The 7,041-nt window shown below is 42.6% G+C and overlaps 1 protein-coding gene across 5 annotated transcripts in view; it reads right to left on the bottom strand.

Moving 5' to 3' along the window:
* Window positions 1-7,041, bottom strand: part of TEK (TEK receptor tyrosine kinase) — a 194,271-nt gene that overhangs the window by 81,484 nt on the left and 105,746 nt on the right. The window contains exon 1 of one of the 5 annotated variants that reach the window (XM_073667315.1): window positions 6,624-6,752. The exons of the other annotated variants lie outside the window; for them this stretch is intronic. The gene's annotated coding sequence lies outside the window, so the exon portion shown is untranslated. Of the gene's footprint in view, window positions 1-6,623; window positions 6,753-7,041 lie in introns of those variants that run through there. 5 annotated transcript variants of the gene reach the window in all.

The raw sequence follows: 7,041 nt of genomic DNA, 5'->3' as shown, positions 1-7,041 counted from the left end.
ACCCCTCATCCTGGTACGCATGGCACCCCTCCATCCTGATACGCATGGCACCCCTCCATCCTGGTATGCATGGCACCCCTCATTCTGGTATGCATGACGTCACTGCCATGTGCCCTCACAAGGTGAGATCAGCTGCGGGAATAATCACTGCTCCCCACGTCGGGACTGTGTGCGTGGGGAGCAGTGACTTCATTCTCCTTAATAGCCGGCACACAGTGTAGCTGCAGCACTTTGGAAAAAATAGAATTTTCTTTTCATAACAGCTGATCACAATGAGGAATGTGATGGAAGCCTGTGGAGGAAATCCACTCCCCACTAAGAACATTTGGGGATAAAAAGTCTGCGAGACGTAATCTTTTATATGCACCTGATGAAGGCTTTTTTAATCAGAAACGCGTTGTGCGATACAATCCTTATGATATTATGTTTTTAATAACCCATTTTATATGAAAATAAAAAACACTTTTTTAAAAAACCTGAGAGATTGATCAAGGTGGTCTATTTTCAAATTACATGAAGATCCCTACAATTCATCCACGGGAGCGCCGTCAAGATTTTAAAGTGAAAAACATTTTGGGCATCGGTGCAGATGCTTTCCTCCTCTTGAATCTGTGAATCTTTGGAGTAGACCTCTGATGCCCATGGCATAGAATGTGTGAACAGCTCTGCAGACTCACCCATCTGTCGTTCATCACAGTCAATTGGGTGGTTGGAGAGTTGTGGCGCAGGGGGAAACAAGGGTAATTGGGGTGCCACCTCTGAGGACTGTACTGTGTGTGATGTTAAGGTGAAGGAAAAGGAGGAGGACTGATGCAGTGCTTGCTATCCACCGGAGCACATGATCTTTCTGCCCCTCATCTACAAGGCGTACCGCTGTACGGCTGTCAAAGAAAGGGAGTCGAGTAGCCCGTCCAGTAACAGAAGTTGTCAAAATGCTATTACTCACTGCAGCAAAACAAACCTATTTCCCTATTTCTGATCTCTCATATCATTCCTGTCTCACAACCCCAAACAGCTATTCAGTACTTTCAATTCTCTCCTCCGTACCCCAGCTCCCCCTCTCTCTCCTCTCATCTCAGCTGAAGACTTTGCCTCATTCTTCAAGCAGAAGATTGACAACATAAGGCAAAGCTTTAGCCTAAAGTCCCCACAGCCCTTCCTCATAACTACTCAACTCTCCTCCTCCAAAACCAGCTTCTCCGCCATCATGGAAGATTAACTTTCCTCTTTACTCTCCAAATCACATCTCACCACCTATGAACTGGACACAATCCCATCCCACATCATACCAAACCTTACCACATTTTTAATCCCAACCCTAACCCACCTCTTCAACCTGTCACTTAGAACTGATGTCTTCCCTTCATGCTTCAAACATACCTCGATCACACTGATCCTCAAAAAGCCCTACTTTGACCCGTCCTCTGTGTCTAGTTATCGCCCCATATCATTTCTCCCCTATACCTTAAAACTACTGGAACAACACGTCCATTTTGAACTGTCCTCCCGCCTCTCCTCCTACTCTGTCTTTGACCGCTTACAATCTGGCTTCCACTGAAACTGCCCTGACTAAAGTCACCAATGACCTACTAACCGCCAAATCCAAGCGACACTAGTATGTTCTCTTCCTCCTGGACCTGGCATCTGCCCTCAACACAGTGGACCATTCCCTCTTACTACAGACTCTCTGATCTCTTGGCATCACAGACTTGGCCCTATCTTGGATTTCCTCATACCTAACAGTCAGGACATTCAGTGTCTCCCACTCACACCCCACCTCCTCATCTCACCCCTTATCTGTCGGTGTCCCCCAAGGTTCAGTTCAAGGACCCCTGCTCTTCTCCATCTATACCTTCAGCCAGGGACAGCTCATAGAGTCTCACGGCTTTCAGTATCACTTCTATGCTGATGACACACAGATCTACCTCTCTGGACCTGCTGTCACCTCCTTACTAACCAGAGTCCCACAATGTCTGTCTGCTATTTCATCTTTCTTCTATGCTAAATTTCTAAAACTTAACATGGATAAAACCAAATTCATCATCTTTCCACCATCTCATTCAACCCCCCCCAACTGACCTATCCATCAAAGTCAATGGCTGCCCACTCTCCCCAGTCTCACAAGCTTGATTCTGATCTCTCCTTCAAACCTGAGATCCAAGCCCTTTCCACTTCCTGCCGACTCCAACTAGTGCACGTCCTCATCATCTCCCGCCTCGACTACTGCAACCTTCTGCTCTGTGGTCTTCCTTCTAACACTCTCACACCCCTCAAATCTATCCTAAACTGTGCTGGCCGACTGATCCACCTGTCACCTCACTATTCTCTGGCTTCTCCCCTCTGTCAATCCCTGCACTGGCTCCCCGTTGCCCAGAGACTCCAGTTCAAAACCCTAACCATGGCATACAAAGCTATTCAAAACCTGTCTCCTCCATACATCTGTGACCTAGTCTTCCGGTACTTACCTGCAGGCAACCCTCAATCCTCACAAAATATCTTTCTCTACTCCCCTCTTTTCTCCTCTTCCCACAATCACATACAAGATGTGTCCCATGCATCTCCCCTACTTTGGAACTCTTTTCCCCAACATATCAGACCTCATCTGCCATGGAAACCTTTAAAAGGAACCTGAAGACTTACCTCTTCCGACAAGCGTACAACCTGCAGTAAGCCTTGCTCCACCATACTGCTGCACGACCAGCTCTACCCTCACCTACTGTATCCTAACCCATCCCTTGTACATTGGGAGCCCTCATGGCACGGTCCTCTTTCCTCCATTACCAGTCAGTGACTCATTTTTGTTCAAGATTATTGTAATTGTTGTTTGCTATGTATACTCCTTTTCACATGTAAAGTGCCATGGAATAAATGGCGCTATAATAATAAATAATTATACTATTTGTGCTCTGGGTCAATTGATGCCACTTTTCCTGGTGTCTTCCCCTAATTTGAGCTGTTTTGGCAGTTTTTGGGCCCCTTTGAAGGTGTTGTCTATGTGTTTGGTTTTGCCTCCCATTTAATCCAATGGCGTTCGGATATGTTTGACAAACTGTTTGGCGAACATTTAGAAATTCGTCGATCGGAACCGAATCGAACCTTGAATGGTTCACTCATTTCTATCCACAGTGCCCTGATCGCAACATTATGTGGGACTACATGAACAGATGAAATATTTGCACAAGCCTACATCCATAGAAGATCTGTGGTTAGTTCTCCAAGATATTTATTACAGCCTCCATGGCAAATTCCTTTCAATCCTTTGTGCAAGTGTATCTAGGAGCATTGATGCTTTGTTGCTGTTTTGAAGGCAAATGGTGGTTTTACCAAATATTGATTTGATTTCGATCTCACTATTGTTCATTCAATTTACATTTTGTTAATTGATAAAAATAAACTATTAATCCTTATCTTTCTGAAAGCTTTCTTACTTCGCACCATCTTTTCCATACCTGCCTAAACACTTTTGTACAGTACCGTAAATATATATATATATATATAATGTAAGAACAAAATACATATATGTGTGTGTGTGTGCGCGCGTACTATATAGACAAAAGTATTGGGGCACAACTTTTAACCAATGATTTTTTTTCCCAGTCCCATTGCCACAGATGTATAAAATCCAACACTGGCCCTTACAAACATTAATGAATGAAAGGCTTTTCTAAAGAGCTCACAGAATTTGTGCATTTATTTATTTTATTCACTTATACAGCACCATTAATTCACGCTTTACAGACATTATGGACACTGTCTCCATTGGGGTTCACAATCTAATTTCCCTATCAGTATGTCTTTTGAGTGTGGGAGGAAACTGGGGTACCTGGAGGAAACTCACACAAACACGGGGAGAACATACAAACTCCTTGCGGATGTTGTCCTTGGTGGGATTTAAACCCAAGACCCGAGCGCTGCAAAGCTGTAGTGCTACCCACTGAGCCCCCGTGCTGTCCCTAGCATGATACTTTAATAGGATGTCACCACTGACATAACATGAAGTTTCTTCCTTGCTTTCTTCCCACGATCAACAGTGACTGAGATTATTAAAAAGTAGAAGCATTTAGAAACCATAGCAATTCAGGAACAATGTTACATAAAACTTAAAGCTACAAATTATGGATGCCAACGGCTGAGAAACATAATGCATAAAAGTCGCCAGTGAAATGCTGAATTGATAACTGCAGAGTCTAAACCTCCTCTAACATTAACATGAGCACAAAAACTATGTGCTAGGAGCTTCATTATGGCATGGATTTCCATGGCCTAGCAGCAGCATGCATGCTTTACATCACAAAAGACAATGCAATGCCTCAAATGCAGTGGTGTAAAGCTGCCACCATTGGACTCTGGAACAATGGAAACGTGTTCTGTGGAGTGGAAGATCACAATTCTCTATCAGGCAATATGATGGAGCTACAACAGACCTGTATCTTATCTGACCTCATAAATTAGATTTTTTTTTTTAATTTTAAATCAGAAATTTTTGAAAAATGATTTTGGTTTGTGTAACCATTTTCCAAGACCAGTAACGTTTTCATTTTTTCATCAATGGAACTGTGTGAAAGATTGATTTTTGTGTGGTGAACTGATGGTTTTATGGGTACCAATTTGGGAAATACATAATGTTTTGATCACTTTTTATTACAATTTTTTAGGGAGGTGTGAAAACAGTAAAAATGCAATTCTGGAGTCTTGATCTTCTTTCTCTTTTTAATGCATTTTTCCATGTGGGTTAATTAATTTCATGATTAGATAGACCGCACTTTTATGGACACAATGATATTAAATGTTTATAGAGATTTTAAATTTTAAATTTTTTATTTTATATTAAAAAAAACTGTTTTTTTTATGTTATACTTTATTCAGCTCCCTTGTGGAAATTGAATTTGCGCTCATTCAACAACTTATACTTTTGAGGTGGAAGTGGAACCCCTTACCTTTTAGGCCAATATGTAGCTGCACAGGTTCAACCAGACCCAGACTGGACATCTGGCAATACTGGCAAACACCAAATGGGACGATCCGGCAATGGGCCACATCAGCCCAAAGCACTCTAAAGAGTATACACGTCCTCAGGACATGGATACTGTTAAGAAATGTGGCATAACAAATAGCCATACAGGTTACTTCAGGTTTGTATATGCAGAGCACATCAGGTGGCATGATGATTCCACTACCTTCATTGGGCATTAGAATAAAAAGGCACAGGGAGCTGCATTACTCTAAAGATGCATGAGTTGGCGTCATTACTTCACTGTGCACAATTATTTGGCAAGTGATTATTTTGACCATATCCTTATATCAGGTGATGTGAATTTGTGTAATGAGGGAGGTTGTGTCATAAGGCGGTGGTGTATCTAGGTTTTCCAGATTGGCACCCCCCCCACCAAGCACATTTTCAATTTTCACACAGTCATGTGCCAACTAGCCGCTCTTCCTAATTTTCTCAATGTTCAATGAAAAGCTGAGAGAAGCAGGAAGAAAAGATAGTTGTCACGTGACCATAAGTATGTAAATCGCCTGTGAGTGAAGTGGCCATGTGATGACTACTGGAACCAGCAAGCAGAGTTGAATCTCGACAGTGAGTATATTTCACGTTGTTAGGATTGGCATGCTACAATGCTTCATTTTATAATTAAAGAGCTTGTCCAGGTTTGTGATGAAAGTCTGATGTCACCCTAGATGATTGCAGGGCTGTGAATTCTCATGGCACCTGCACTACACACTTTTAGGATTTTCCCTTGCCGGTGGCTAGAGTCGATGGTCATGTGAGAACAAGTACGCGATTTGTATACTTCAGGTCACATACTGACTAGACGTGTCTGGCCTCTCTCAATTCATTTTCATTGTGTGAGGCCACGCATGTCTAGTTGGCACGTGACCTTGCAAATCACATACTTGCGGTTTTGTGACCTCCCACTCTCACTGCTGGCACCAGAGAATCCTGACAGCATGCTGTCCATGCTGTGAAAATTCAGTAGCATGCAGTCACATAGAATGACTGCGGACTCATCACAAACTTGGACAACCCCTTTAATGCTTATAACATAAATAAAAACATAGTAACCCTTAAATTGTCAGACAGCCCAACACTTTATCAAGATAGCCAAATATCACGTAATCTTACAAGTTATGGATTGTTACATGTGTACAGGATCAGAATCAATAACAGCATAAGAATCTATCACCAGAACCACCAGCGGTACAGAAAAGCATCACTAGAACTATCATCAGTATAGAAATACATCACCAGAACCACCAGCAGTAAATAAATTCATCATCAGAACTGCTAGCAGTGCAGAAATTCATCATCAGAACCACCAGCAGTACAGAAATGCATCCATGTAGCCACCATCAGTACAGAAAAACAGCATCAAAACCCTCATCAGTACAGGAATACATCACCAGGACAACCATCAGTACATGGGACATCAATTGGAATGTCAGGTCAGACCCATATACATTTGTATCGCATGAATCTACAACTTCCAGTATGCGCTTAACAATGATAAGTACATACTGGGAGTTGTTGCTATCAGTCCTTATTAGACTGCGGACCATACAGGCACCACAGTACTGATGAGAATTAGTCAGTATCAGAAAAAACATTTACATCCAGGTACCTTATAGATGAAGTTGTCTCTGAATGGAGTCATTCTCTTTCTTTTCTTCATCTTATCCAGATGCCATGATGACTTTTCACAGCCACAGCCCATCTCTGCACACTTCCATCTTCTCCGGTTTTGTGCAGCACATCCCCACACGATACCCTTAAAAACAGCAGTGTTATTGTAATACTCCTGAATAAAAATATCTGCCCTACATTGCGGCCCTGAATAAATTAATTGCCCCTCACTATATTCCCTGCACAAAATATGACCCACACACTGTCCCTCTTTTGGTACATGCTCTGCACACTGCTCCCTCCTTTCCATACTGGGCCCCCTCTTCACAATGTTCTCTCACACTATCCCCCATTTAGGGCCCATTTTCTATACTGTGACCCTTCATCACACTCCCCCTCCTTGGTATACTGTTCCC

This window comes from Phyllobates terribilis, unplaced genomic scaffold (assembly GCF_046119375.1).
Source record: "Phyllobates terribilis strain yellow unplaced genomic scaffold, ASM4611937v1 Scaffold_1__5_contigs__length_1240528914, whole genome shotgun sequence".
Taxonomy (NCBI): domain Eukaryota; kingdom Metazoa; phylum Chordata; class Amphibia; order Anura; family Dendrobatidae; genus Phyllobates; species Phyllobates terribilis.
This window is presented reverse-complemented; position numbering and strand designations above follow the sequence as displayed.